This window comes from Giraffa tippelskirchi, chromosome 1 (assembly GCF_054371585.1).
Source record: "Giraffa tippelskirchi isolate mGirTip1 chromosome 1, T2T-mGirTip1v1.2.pri, whole genome shotgun sequence".
Lineage (NCBI taxonomy): Eukaryota > Metazoa > Chordata > Mammalia > Artiodactyla > Giraffidae > Giraffa > Giraffa tippelskirchi.
The window spans coordinates 114855257-114868643 of NC_137275.1; the positions used below are offsets into that span (position 1 = coordinate 114855257).

A 13387-nucleotide genomic window follows, 5' to 3' on the forward strand; every position below is an offset into this window, starting at 1 on the left:
TGGATGTGGAATAAAGGAAGAGAGAGATACAAAATCACCCTTGATTTCCAGCCAGCATAATTTGATAATGGATTACTATTATTAGAAATAAGGAGAACTGGAACAGAGCAAGCTTGGTGGACTGTGTGGAAGATGGTAAAATTCATGGTAGACATTATGAGTTTACATGTTCAAAATAAGATATCAATAGATTTTGAAAACTTAGCAGTGGCCACAGGACTGGAAAAGGTCAGTCTCAATCCGAAAGAAGGACAATGCCAAAGAATGTTCAAACTACCTCACAATTGCACTCATTTCACATGCTAGCAAAATAATGTTCAAAATGCCCCAAGCGAGGCTTCAACAGTAAGTGAACCAAGAACTTCCATATGTACAAGCTGTATTTAGAAAAGGCGGAGGAACCAGAGATCAAATCGCCAACATTGGTTGGATCATAGAAAAAGCAAGAGAATTCCAGAAGAACTTCTGCTTCATTGACTATGATAAAGCCTTTGACTGCACGGATCACAACAAAGTGTGGAAAATGGAAATACCAGACCACCTGACCTACCTCCTGAGAAATCTGTATGCAGTTCAAGAAGCAACAGTTAGAACCAGACATGGAACAATAGACTGGTTCCAAATTGGGAAAGGAATATGTCAAGACTGTATATTGTCACTCTGCTTATTTAACTTACATGCAGAGTACATCATGTGAAATACCGGACTGAATGAAGCATAAGGTGGAATCAAGATTGCTGGGAGAAATATCAATAACCTCAGATATGCAGATGACACCACCCTAATGGCAGAAAGCAAAGAGGAACTAAAGATCCTCTTGATGAAGGTAAAAGAGGAGAGTGAAAAATCTGGTTTAAAACTGAACATTCAAAAAATGAAGATCATGGATGCCAATCCCATCATTTCATAGCAAAAAGATGGGGAAACAATGGAAACAGTGACAGACTTCATTTTGTTGGGCTCCAAAATCAGTGTGGATGGTGACTGCAGCCATGAAATTAAAAGATACTTGTTCTTTGGAAGAAAGGCTGTGAGAAACCTAGACAGCATATTAGCAAGCAGAGACATTATTGGCCGACAAAGCTATGGTTTTTCCAGTAGTCATGTATGGATGTGAGAATTGGACAATAAAAATGGCTGAGCGCTAGAGAATTGATGCCTTTGAAATGTGGGTCTGGAGAAGATTATTGAGAGTCATGTGGACAGCAAGGACAAAGTCTTTTGGACAAACAATTCAATCCTAAAGGAAATCAGTCCTTGAATATTCATTGCAAAGACTGATGCTGAAGCTGAAGTTCCAATACTTTGCCCACCTAATGAGAAGAGCCAACTTATTGGAAAAGGCCCCAATGCTGGAATAAACTGAAGACTGGAGGAAAATGGGACAACAGAGGACAAGATCATTGGATGGCATCTCCAACTCAATGGACATGAGTTTGAGGAAACTCTGGGAAATAGTGAAGGACAGGAAGCCTGGCTTGCTGCAGTCCATGGGGTTGAAAAGAGTTGGACACGACTGACAGACTGAATAACAACAACCACAAAAAGACTTTGAATAAGTAACTTGCAGAGTAAAAAGTAGTCTGAATTAGAGACATATATTTGTATGTCATTGAATCTATGAGCATGAATGATTTTCCCAATGAGAAGGGAAACAAATGAGAAAATGAGTCTAAAAAAGCAAGGAAGTTCTAATGTTAATGGCCAGATTGAGAAGGATGACCTCAAAGGAGACAGAGGGGACAGTTGTAGAGGTGTAACAAACAAGAGAGGGTAGTGATGTGAGGTTTATAGAAGAGAGCGCTTCAATAGGACCACAAGACACTTCTCTGGCGGTCCAGTGGTTAGGATTCTGCACTTCTACTGCAAGGGACCCAGGTTCTACCCCTGATCAGGGAACTAGAATCCCACAAGCTGAGGCTTAAAAAAAAAAAAAGAAGACTGCTGAGGTGAGCATTCTAGAAGGCTGCTGAGAGGGCAGATTAGAAAAGTGAAAAATATCTACTGCAAGTGATGATGTAAATACCAGCATTGACCTACTAAGAAGTTTCTGGTATAGCCTGGAGAGTAAATGCAGGTAAGAACATGGACACACTGAGTATAGATAACTCCTTTGGGGAATTTGGCTGTGAAGGAGAGAAGGTATTAACTGGAGGGGAACATAGGGTTAGTTTTATGTTTTTTTTTTTAATATTGTTTAAATATATTTTCTTTGATTGCATAGATTTGTGCCAGTTAAGGGAGGTAGAAAGTTATCAAGGGTTTAATGAGACTCAAAAAATTTTGAAATGGTTGTGCTGAATTGGAGAGGAGGCTTTCAGAGAGACAGAGTGGTAGTTACATAAGGTGCTTCAGGGCATTTTGTAGTTTTGTAATCATTAACTTATGGTAGCTCAAATGTGCCCTGTTGTGAAACTCTCACAAGTAGTATTCTTCTTCTCTTGGGAAGCCACAGAGTTCATGTGTGCAGGGGTTTCACTACAGCCGGTGGTTCCACTATCCAAATGCAGTTAAAAAAGAGAGAAGCTGTGACACCAGAAAGTGTGTTATTAAGATTTAAAAAACTATAGAATATGCACATGATAATGAGAGAAGTAAAAAACATAAAGAAAACAAAGGACTGGGATGTCCAAGAGTAATTTAAAATAATTGTAGTGGGTGTAGTTGAATAATAAAGGTGGATTTTTAAGCGCATTTGTTCGAGGTAATCCCCAACTGCTACTCTGGGGTGATGACTGAAGTGCCAAGGTAGAGAAGAGCATTGGGACAAGGGGTGACAGTGATGACGGTTCATTAGAGTGAATGCTGTCATCAGGCAGATGAATAGCAGGCTCTGGGCAAGGAGATTAGACTGTGAGCCTGGTGCCAGAATCTTCAATGAAAGGAGAAGTGTGAGCAGGATGTCTGAAGACACCAACAGTCAGGAACTGAAAAGCATGATGGCATGTGTTTCAAAAAGAGAAGTGACCACACGGGAGCTCTAAATGAAAGTAAGAAGAATGTTAATTTCTCTTCTTGACCATGAAGTTCACAGGATGGTGAGAAAATAGTGAACATTGATGAAGTGGTGTCTTCAGAGGCAAACCAGAATTCAATTAAAATATGGAGAGGACATGGGGAGCTTTGCAGGTTTTGGGGTGGAAGTTCCAGAAGGTGACGTAGAAGGGCTTGGAAAAGGGGGAGTGATTCAAGGATGAGCTGAGGACAGATAACCAGAGCAATATGGGAATAGTGTACTTGTAGCCAAAAGAAAATATTAATTCACGATGATCTACAAACAAATATTATGGCATGCATTCCTCACATCTGTTAGGATTCATGAAACATGGACAAAGGATATCTTACAAAATCCCATAAGATTAACAAGAAAGAGAATCTTTTATTATCTTTCCCTTAAACTAGAAGCAAATTAAAACATAATAATGAAATAAGAGGTACTTTCTTGGATCAAGAAAATACCCTGAAGAAAGACATGGCAACTCACTCCAGTATTCTTGCCTGGGAAATCCAGTGGACAGAGGAGCCTGGTGGGATACAATCCATATGGTTGCAAAATAGTCTGACATGACTTAGCGACTAAACAACAATGAAATAACAATTGAAATATTACTAAATTAAGCAATATAGAAAAACTAAAATATATGAGTAATAATTTCATTGTAGGTATCTTCCCAACTGGTTTCAAAATATAGGTAAATTCTTGACAGAAATGCCACCAAATCCTGATTGATATGTATTTTTAATTCATCTGAGAATATATACTATGTGGGTACTATCCTGTTGGACACAGACAAATTCTTGAAAGAAAAAGATCCTGAAATGTGGCTTACAATTGTATAGAACTAGCCTCTTTTAAAGATTAAAGAGATGCACTAGTGGGGACACACTTTACAGGGGAAAACAATGTGCTGCTAAAACATGATGCAAATAAAACAGGAGAGCAACCAGAGCTGAAGGGTAACACGGTGAAGAGTAATGTAATGGACATAGTTTATTTTGAGTGAGTTCTAATTATTAAAGACATGTCTGACCTTGTTTTTCATCTTATATGACTATTTCCAAAATGTTCTGGCATTTTAATACCATCTAGAAAGTAAACAGGCAAAGCCAAAGCATGCAACAGTAGACAGGGAAGAGGTTTGGGATCAGAAAGGCCTGAGTCATAGTCTGTTTTCACCGCTTGGTACCTGTGGGCCTTGACTAGGTTATTTAAGTCCTCGGAACCTCAGTTTCCTCATTCATAAGATATAGAGCATCGCTACTGGGAGCTTGCCTGCTGGGCAGGTTAAGTGAAATGATGTAAACACAGTATGACCAGTGCCTGGTACCCAGGAACTGCTCTGCGCATCCCTTGGAGACTGAGTAGTATGATCACTGAGGCTGCACTTGGAAACCAGACTGCTGGTTTCAGACACCAGTCTGTTACTTCCTAGCAGTATGATTTGGGGCAAATCACTTACACTTCCTGCAATTCAGTGTTCTCACCTGTAAGTGGAGATAACACTACTTAACTCAAAGGACTGTTGGCAGAATTAAATAAACTTTTACCTCTTTGAACCCCGCCTGACACATATAGTAAGTATCTGATAAATATTTATTTGTAAAAATATGTTAAAATCAAGTATACAATAGTATTAATAAATAAATTATTATTAATAGTATCATTAAGGACTTTTTGGTTAGGGCATCCAGTCAAGAAGGGGAAACTGAATGAAAGTAAAGAGTTTTAGTTGAACCACAAAATATTTCTAAAAATCACACTAAGGTATTTAATTTCACTCATCTGATGTGGTCTATGTACTTTTTTGGAGATCAGTGTAATTCATGGTAATTATCTGCTGGCAAGTGTACAGGACTATATGAGAATTAATCTCCTGCTTATTGATTAGCCTCAGGTTTTATTCCCTTTTCTCAGCCAGTTTTCAATGCCTTCACAGCTGCTAAATCGCTTCAGTCGTGTCTGACTCTGTACAACCCCATAGACGGCAGTCCGCCAGGCTCCTCCGTCCCTGGGATTCTCCAGGCAAGAACACTGGAGTGGGTTGCCATTTCCTTTTCCAGTTACATGTAATTACAAACATCTGGTCCCACTGACATCCCCTTAGTTTTATTGTATCATTGCTCAAGCTCCAGACATTCCTTTTAAAAGTCCCATTTCATTGGTCATTTAGTAGAAATGAGGCAACACTCAGTACAGTATGGTTGCTGTGAAATAAGTAATTTCTGACAACCCATAGAGACAGTGTTTACTACTTCATTCTGGTAAATAGTGAGGGTGCATTTCCCTTTAACATATTACTGGGAAATTACATTTACTTTTGTCCAGCCACAGAAAGGGAAGATGAAAGGAATTAAGATGATTAAAAAAGATGTCTGCAATTTTAATTTTCATTTGGTTGGCTCATTTCTCCACATTTCTACATTAATTGTTAGGCAGATAGTTCCTATGATTTTTCTGGGAAGTAAGAACTATGTATTTTTATGGAATGTCTCTTTTTCATATATATTTTTATTTTTATACAATTTTAAAGATTACTTTCCACTTACAGTTATTACAACATATTGACTATATTCCCTGCATTGCACAGTATGTCTTTCAGCATATTGATAATCCAACTGTTTGTATCCCCTGCTCCCTAATGCCTATATGGCCCCTCACCACTGGTAATTGCTGTTTTGTTCTCTATATTTTTGAGCCTGCTTCTTTCTGGTTATATTCACTAGTTTGTTATATTTTTTAGACTCCTCAGAAAAGTGATACTACACAGTATTTATCTTCCTCTGACTTATTTCACTTACCATAATGCCCTCATGGTCCATTAATGATGCTGTAAGTGGCAAAATATCATTCTTTTTTTATAGCTGGGTAGTATGAAATGTCTCTTATATAAGGTTCACATATCCTATAAAATCTGCACAGATAGAGCATTTAAATTATTAAGACTCTTGGAAGATAGTAATAACCCTAAATCTTTGACATCTTTGAAGGAAGAAGGCACAGAAAGGTAAACTGTGGCAGATTACAAAGAAACTGGGCATGGGCCTAGTATTTCAGGGTTGGAATCCTCTTTTCTGTCTGACTGTAGAGTCATCATGAAGACACTTCATTTCTCTGAGTCTCTATGTACAGTCGGACGAATAATACCCATCCAGATGTACTGTGAAAATTTCATGTAATCATGCGGATAATGCAGCAGTCCCAGGCATTACCCATAAGAGATGTCCTGTTAAATTTCTTTCTTTCTTTATCAATAAGAAAATATAACATCATTTTTTAGGTCTTCCGCAAAATGAGTTTCCTTCAAAACTGCAGTATGGTTACTCAGGTTTTCAAAGAATAAAGACTGGGACCATTTTATTTATAAATATGCACATTATTACTAGGATCTTTGGGACTTTTAAAAATCTTGGCTTAAATGGAAAATTTGTGAGAATATGTTACAATAAAAGTAAGACATCCAAACTCTTTCTTACTCTTGTTTAAAATATTTATGTTAAACTTAAGACAGAATGCCAACTTGAAACGTATCATAACCAAGTTGCCCTTACTATTCTGTATTCTGTATAAATAAGCCAAGCAAAATAAAGAAAATTCTTTGTTTGTGAATATATCTCGTTAGCAACTATAAGCTTAAATTATCTTGTCTTAAATTTTTAAGAGTAGTACTGATGGACCTGTTTGCAGGGCAAGAATACAACACAGATATAGAGAACGTACTTGTGTATACAGATATAGAGAATGTACAGATATAGGGAACGTACAACAGGGGAAAGAGAGGGTGGAATGAATTGAGAGAGTAACATTGAAACATACACATTACCACATGTAAAACAGATAGTTAGTGGAAAGTTGCCTTATAGCAAAAGGAGCTCAGCCTAGTGCTCTGTGATGACCTAGAGAGGTGAGGTGGAGGGGGGGGTGGGAGTGAGGCTCCACAGGGAGGGGATATGTGTATACTTACGGCTGATTCACGATGTTGTACGATGTTGGCAGAAATCAACACAACACTGTAAAGCAAGTATCCCCCAATTAAAAATAAGAATTTAAAAAAAGAATGATGTTGACCATTTTGTAGCACTGATACACTTAATTTGAAAACTAGTAGAAAATAATCTTCAAATTTTCAAACTTGTGAAAATGTATTTTTTATAATAAATGATGAAATGCTAAAAAGAGATATTGACATTGTATGGTATTATAATTTTTTTGAATTATTTTAAGCTTGTGTATATAATTTAAAGTCACACACCTATAGTGTTTGCTGATAGTTTTAGCACAGACAAGAAAACTAAAATAGAAAATATAAAATTTGCCCAAAGTCCCATGACAAATAAGCTTTTGAACCAGAAATAATACATTTTCTGACTTTTAGTCTATCTCAATTTATATTATATTGTACTGCAAAGTTTTCTTCCCTTAAAATATGTGGTATGGCAAATAATTTTCTAATCATGTTAAGATAATTTTTTTCAAATGTGTTACTTATTGGCTTCTAGGATGGTACTTGCAACTAATTCAGTCATTTTATTGGTTTACTTTAGAGGGAAAATGCTTAATAAAATAATCAGATACTTGTACATAGCAAAATTAAGTGAGTGAAGGTAACTTATGTGTTAAAATATGGACAGATGTAATGCGATTTTCATTTTTGTTCCTTAATTTCTTTATAAAAATAGTTATAATTTTTTATAAAAACTTTTCTTTATAAAAATCTGTGTAGAAATCATATATCTGTAATAGCATAGTATTCTAGTTGAGTTAGCAGTAGTGCATACTGTGTATTGTCCTGAGGAAATCTGAGAGCAGAATAGTCCCACAAATGTGTGCTCATTTGCTCAGTCATGTCCAACTCTTTGTGACACCGTGGACTGTAGCCCACCAGGCTCCTCTGTCCATGGAATTTTTCATGCAATAATACTGGAATGGGTTGCCATTTCCTCCTCCAGGGAATCTTCCAGACATCAGGTCTCTTGAGTCTCCCTCTTTGGCAGGCAGATTCTTTACCACCTGGGAAGCCCCAGTCCTATGAATAATAATGCTTAATTTACAGATAGTCAACCATGATAATAAAGAACTTTAGCAGAATCGCAGCAAGATATCAACTAACACACAAAGTAAGTGACCTAAGAGTCTGAAAGTAGAGTTCATATTTTGGAGTCTGACAAATATGGGTTTAAATTTCAACTCCTGCACCAATTACTTCTATAATGGGAGCTGTGAGGATTACTTAACCATTCTGATCCTTGGATTCCTCTTCCACTACAAGTGGTGTAGGGGCAAATGCATGCATTTAGAAATCATCCTGTTTAAGACTCAATTGTATCAATGACTAGTCATGTAACTTTCAGCATGGGAACTTTCACAAAGGTCTAAAATCCTAAAGATACTTATAACTCAGGAGTTACCCATCCTGAGCTGACATGAGCTGTTTATAATCTTTATTTATCCCACTTGGTGTGAAGAGTCTATGTTTGCTTACGTAACCTATTAATACACTCTATCATGGAGTTATGCAATTTGTGGTTCATGTATCACATTACCTCTAAAACAACAATTAATAAAAAAATTTTGAATTCCAAAAGGTTTCAATCAGAGGCTATGGATCTATGTCTAATATCTCTAAGCCTCAGCTTCCTCATATGTAAATGAAGATGAAACACACAGCAGAGTTGCTAGGCCATTATGGAGATTAAGTGGTGTAATGAATGTAAAGCCCAGTGCCTGGTCCATTGTCAAGTACTGAATAAACAGGAATCATGGTAATTATAGCTGAGCTTCCCCAATGCCTCAGATTATCATCTCTTTTATAGGAAACTTTCTAGATTTGACCTTCATCTACAATTGAATTGTAATTGTCTTCCATCCCAACATATACTTGAAACCAATTCATCAGAAATTTGATTCTGCTGTTTAACCCTCTCTTTCCATTTTTGTTTGCTGAAGACTGAAAATATTTAGGAACTTTTTTTGGCAATTAGAGACTTTCCAAAATAGCTTGTGGAGTGAGCTAAAAGTCTTAAGACTTGGGCCTGTTTGATATATAAATTGTAATATAATTTGCCCAATGAACAAAGTTTGAAATTAAACAAAGTATATTCTGATGCTTTGAAAAGTCAAGAAAGGAACAGCTTCCAATTTGACTAGATAAAGCACTTGAGGTCTCACCTACTGTGTCCTGGTGAAGAGGAGTCAAACTGACAAGTCTTCAATATGGTGTCCCTTTACTGCAGTGAAACTTCTTTGTGCTAACCTAGTTATAACCAAAAACCACAAAAGCAACCATGATTACTACCACTCCTCGGCAAGGACAGCAGTGCCTGGGTTACTACTGCTTAAAGATTTACTCAAGACAATTCAGTGATATTGTGGGTGTTTTTTGGAAGTGGGGTAGTGGGGACTGGCTTCAATGTGATTTTTTATCCATGGGTGTAATTACTTTATAATTGTCAATATGTATATTTTCCTAAGAATTCAAAGACATTTCCTAAAAACATTAATATTTCAGATTTATAAAATAATTTAAAAATCAAAGCTATACTGAGCTAATTTTAAATTCAAATTGTACTTTGGGTTATAAGTGACTTTTTTAAGGATGTGAATTTCAATTTTAATTTTAACCTAGAAAAAAGGTTCATACCATCATGGAAATTCATGTCATATGAATATTGTGCTGAGGTGTTTCAGAGACCACGTGGACTTGGTAAAACCAGGAAACTGGGCCACAGAGGCAGAGATGGATTCACCCATTGACTTATATGCTAAGGCTACAAAAAAACAATAGAACTTGATTTTTTCAAGATTTATTGAGATATACTTGGTATACAAAAATTATGATTAATATATAATTTGCTGAATTTGGATATATGTATATACTGTGTTACCATTCCCATAACCAAGGTAATAAATATACCTATCTCTAAAAATTTCCAGTGTCCCTCTGCATTTCTTTTTTCTTTGGTTTTATTGTTGGTAGTGTTTTTTTTTTCTCCCTCTCTCTCGCTTTTTGATGGTAAGAATACTTAATATGAGATCTACTCTCTTAACACATTCTTAAATGTACAATATTTTATTTTTAATTATAGGCACTAGCTTGTACAGCAGATCTCTGGCACTTACTCATCTCATCTAACTTCATTCTAACCCAGAACCTTATTATTTTTTGGATAGGAGTTCGTATTTACTACCTTGTAAAAGAAAGTTAAAGGGAAAAAGAAGACCTAAGGGAAAGTTCAAAATATTGTTGGACATTCTTAAATGTATTTATCATAATATTTAAAAATACTATTGAGTTATAGGTAGTGGAAAGCACCATGATGGTTCCGAGTTTAGCATTGTTAAATAACTTTAGCCAGCCCAGAATGGAGTCATCCTCAGACCTATATATACACTGACTTTTCTCATTACCCTCCTCTTTTTCCTTCTCTTTGTTTAACTGTGGCACCTCCAATTGTCCACATCAAGGGTGAAGTCCACATTAGGAAGGGCAGTCCTAGAGGGTCACTGTAATGGTTTAATTGTGGGCTGCCTGGCCCCAATGTAAATCTTTCCCCGTTGTATCTTGGTAGTCAGGCATTCAAACTTAAAGTCATCTCCCAATCTGACAATTTTTGTTTAGAGAAATCTAAACCTTGGCATAGAAACCTTGCCAAAGACAGAAAAAAGTGAAATTTTATAGAAGTTGCTGAACTTAATGAAAATCCATGCCTTGATTCTGTATCATTTCACTCTTTATACAATAGGAGTCAAGTCTTTAATTTTTTTAATTATATTTTTATTTTAAAATATATTTTGCCCCAAAACTTACCACTCATGTCATGTAAGTGTCCGTATATGACTTTTATATAATTTATATGTATCACTTCAGTTCAGTTCAGTCCCTCAGTCGTGTCTGACTCTTTGCAACCCCATGAATTGCAGCAAGCCAGGCCTCTCTGATCATCACCCATGTCCATCGAGTTGGTGATGCCATCCAACCATCTCATCCTCTGTTGTCCCCTTCTCCTCCTGCCCTCAATCCTACCCAGCATTAGGGTCTTTTCCAATGAGTCAACTCTTTGCATGAGGTGGCCAAAGTATTGGAGTTTTAGCTTCAACATCAGTCCTTCCAATGAACACCCAGGATTGATCTCTTTTAGGATGGATTGATTGGATCTCCTTGCAGTCCAAGGGACTCTCAAGAGTCTTCTCCAACACCACAGTTCAAAAGCATCAATTCCTCGGCGCTCAGCTTTCTTCACCATCCAACTCTCACATCCATACATGACCACTGGAAAAACCATAACCTTGACTAGACGGACTTTTGTTGGCAAAGTAATGTCTCTGCTTTTAAATATGCTATCTAGGTTGGCCATAACCTTCCTTCCAAGGAGTAAGCGTCTTTTAATTTCATGGCTGCAATCACCAGCAGCAGTGATTTTGGAGCACAAAAAAATAAAGTCTGACACTGTTTCCACTGTTTCCTCATCTATTTCCCATGAAGTGATGGGACCAGATGCCATGATCTTAGTTTTCTGAACATTGAGCTTTAAGCCAACTTTTTCACTCTCCTCTTTCACTGTCATCAAGAGACTCTTTAGTTCTTCTTCACTTTCTTTCATAAGGGTGGTGTCATGTGCATATCTGAGGTTATTGATATTTCTCCCGGCAATCTTGATTCCAGCTTGTGTTTCTTCCAGCCCAGCATTTCTCATGATGTACTCTGCATATAAATTAAATAAGCAGGGTGACACTATACAGCCTTGAGGTACTCCTTTTCCTATTTGGAACCAGTTGTTCCATGTCCAGTTCTAGCTGTTGCTTCCTGACCTGCATACAGGTTTCTCAAGAGACAGGTCAGATGGTCTGGTATTTCCATCTCTTTCAGAATTTTCCACAGTTTGTTGTGATCCATACAGTCAAAGGCTTTGGCATAGTCAATAAAGCAGAAATAGATGTTTTTCTGGAACTCTCTTGCTTTTTCGATGATCCAGCGGATGTTGGCAATTTGATCTCTGGTTCCTCTGCCTTTTCTAAACCCAGCTTGAACATCTGGAAGTTCATGGTTCATGTATTGCTGAAGCCTGGCTTGGAGAATTTTGAGCATTACTTTACTACCTACACTTATATAAAAGTAATGGAAACTAAAGAAAAGAAAGAAAAAATATATCTTTTGCACATAATAATATCCTCAGCAGATACTATGTGCCTCATATAGTCCTGGCTTTCAATATAAATTTGATCTTTCTTCTGACTTATTCCACAATCATGAAAGACTTTAAAATAGGAGAGAGTGAATTGAAAAATTTAACATTTTTAGTTTTGGGGAAAATTTTCTCTTACCAAAGAGATGGGCAGAACTGGTATTTATGACTAAAAGGCTGTTTTGAAATAAATAGAGGAAATGTGAAATATTATAGATGTCATTATAAAATGTAAACATCACTGAAGAGTGGATTCATCATTGAGATCTCAGCTAGATTTTTCTTGAACCTATTACTTTATAAACACTGGTAAAAAGTTTTGCTTCTTACTATTAGTAAACCACTTTTCATAACCCATGGCTAGGCTAGCCTGATGTAAATCATGACCCCTTTTAAAAATTTCCCAGAGAATAGGTCATAATTGGCTTAAAAGCAACAAAACATTTTCAAATTTTGACTCATGTGTTAATAATCATTTTTAGGATTTAAGTCAGAGAGGAGGCCTGGAGTGAAGGCTGGGAATCAGTTGCAAAAGAAAACAAGAAAGGAGAGGACAGGCAGAAGGAGGAGGGAAGACTAGCTGTTTGGGATGACATAGCAGAAATGGTGCAGAGTTTTGAGATCTCAGTTCTATGTGAAATGAATGAAGTGGTCTAATCTGGCCTCACCCAACCAACAAGCCTAATTTTCTCCTTAAACACAAAAATGGATTTCAGTGCATTTCTGTGTGAATTTTCCATCATTTTCCCATTTCCTAAGCCTCATTCAAGTGATAATCAGTGATTTCTCGACTCTAAAAACACTTTGGTTAACCAATACTTAATTTCCAAAACATAAATTGAAAAGATGTTTTAATTGATATTTACATTTGAAGTTTCCTTTCAGCTGTAGCATTTTCAATTCGGGCTACAGAACTTCTAATAAACTAGGTCAATCAACTTGCTGATTATGTACTTGAATCAAAAATGCTTACCTAGAGAAGCCAGGTAGTTACCACGGAGAAGAGATGGTCCAGGAGGATGTGATTATTGAAATGGACATTTTATTTAATTTAAAAAAAATTTACTGAAGTATAGTTGCTTTATAATGTTGTGTTCATTTCTGCTGTACAGCAAAGTGAATCAGTCATATGTATGCATATATCCCCATTTCTTTGGATTTCCTTCCCACTTAAAGACCAAAGTGTAAGGCTGGACACTATAAAACT

The 13387-nt window shown here is 36.7% G+C and overlaps 1 protein-coding gene across 2 annotated transcripts in view; it reads left to right on the forward strand.

Annotated features, from left to right (window-relative positions):
• The window catches only part of MARCHF1 (membrane associated ring-CH-type finger 1), a 444124-nt gene that overhangs the window by 43961 nt on the left and 386776 nt on the right, over positions 1-13387 (forward strand). The gene's annotated exons all lie outside the window — the stretch shown is intronic.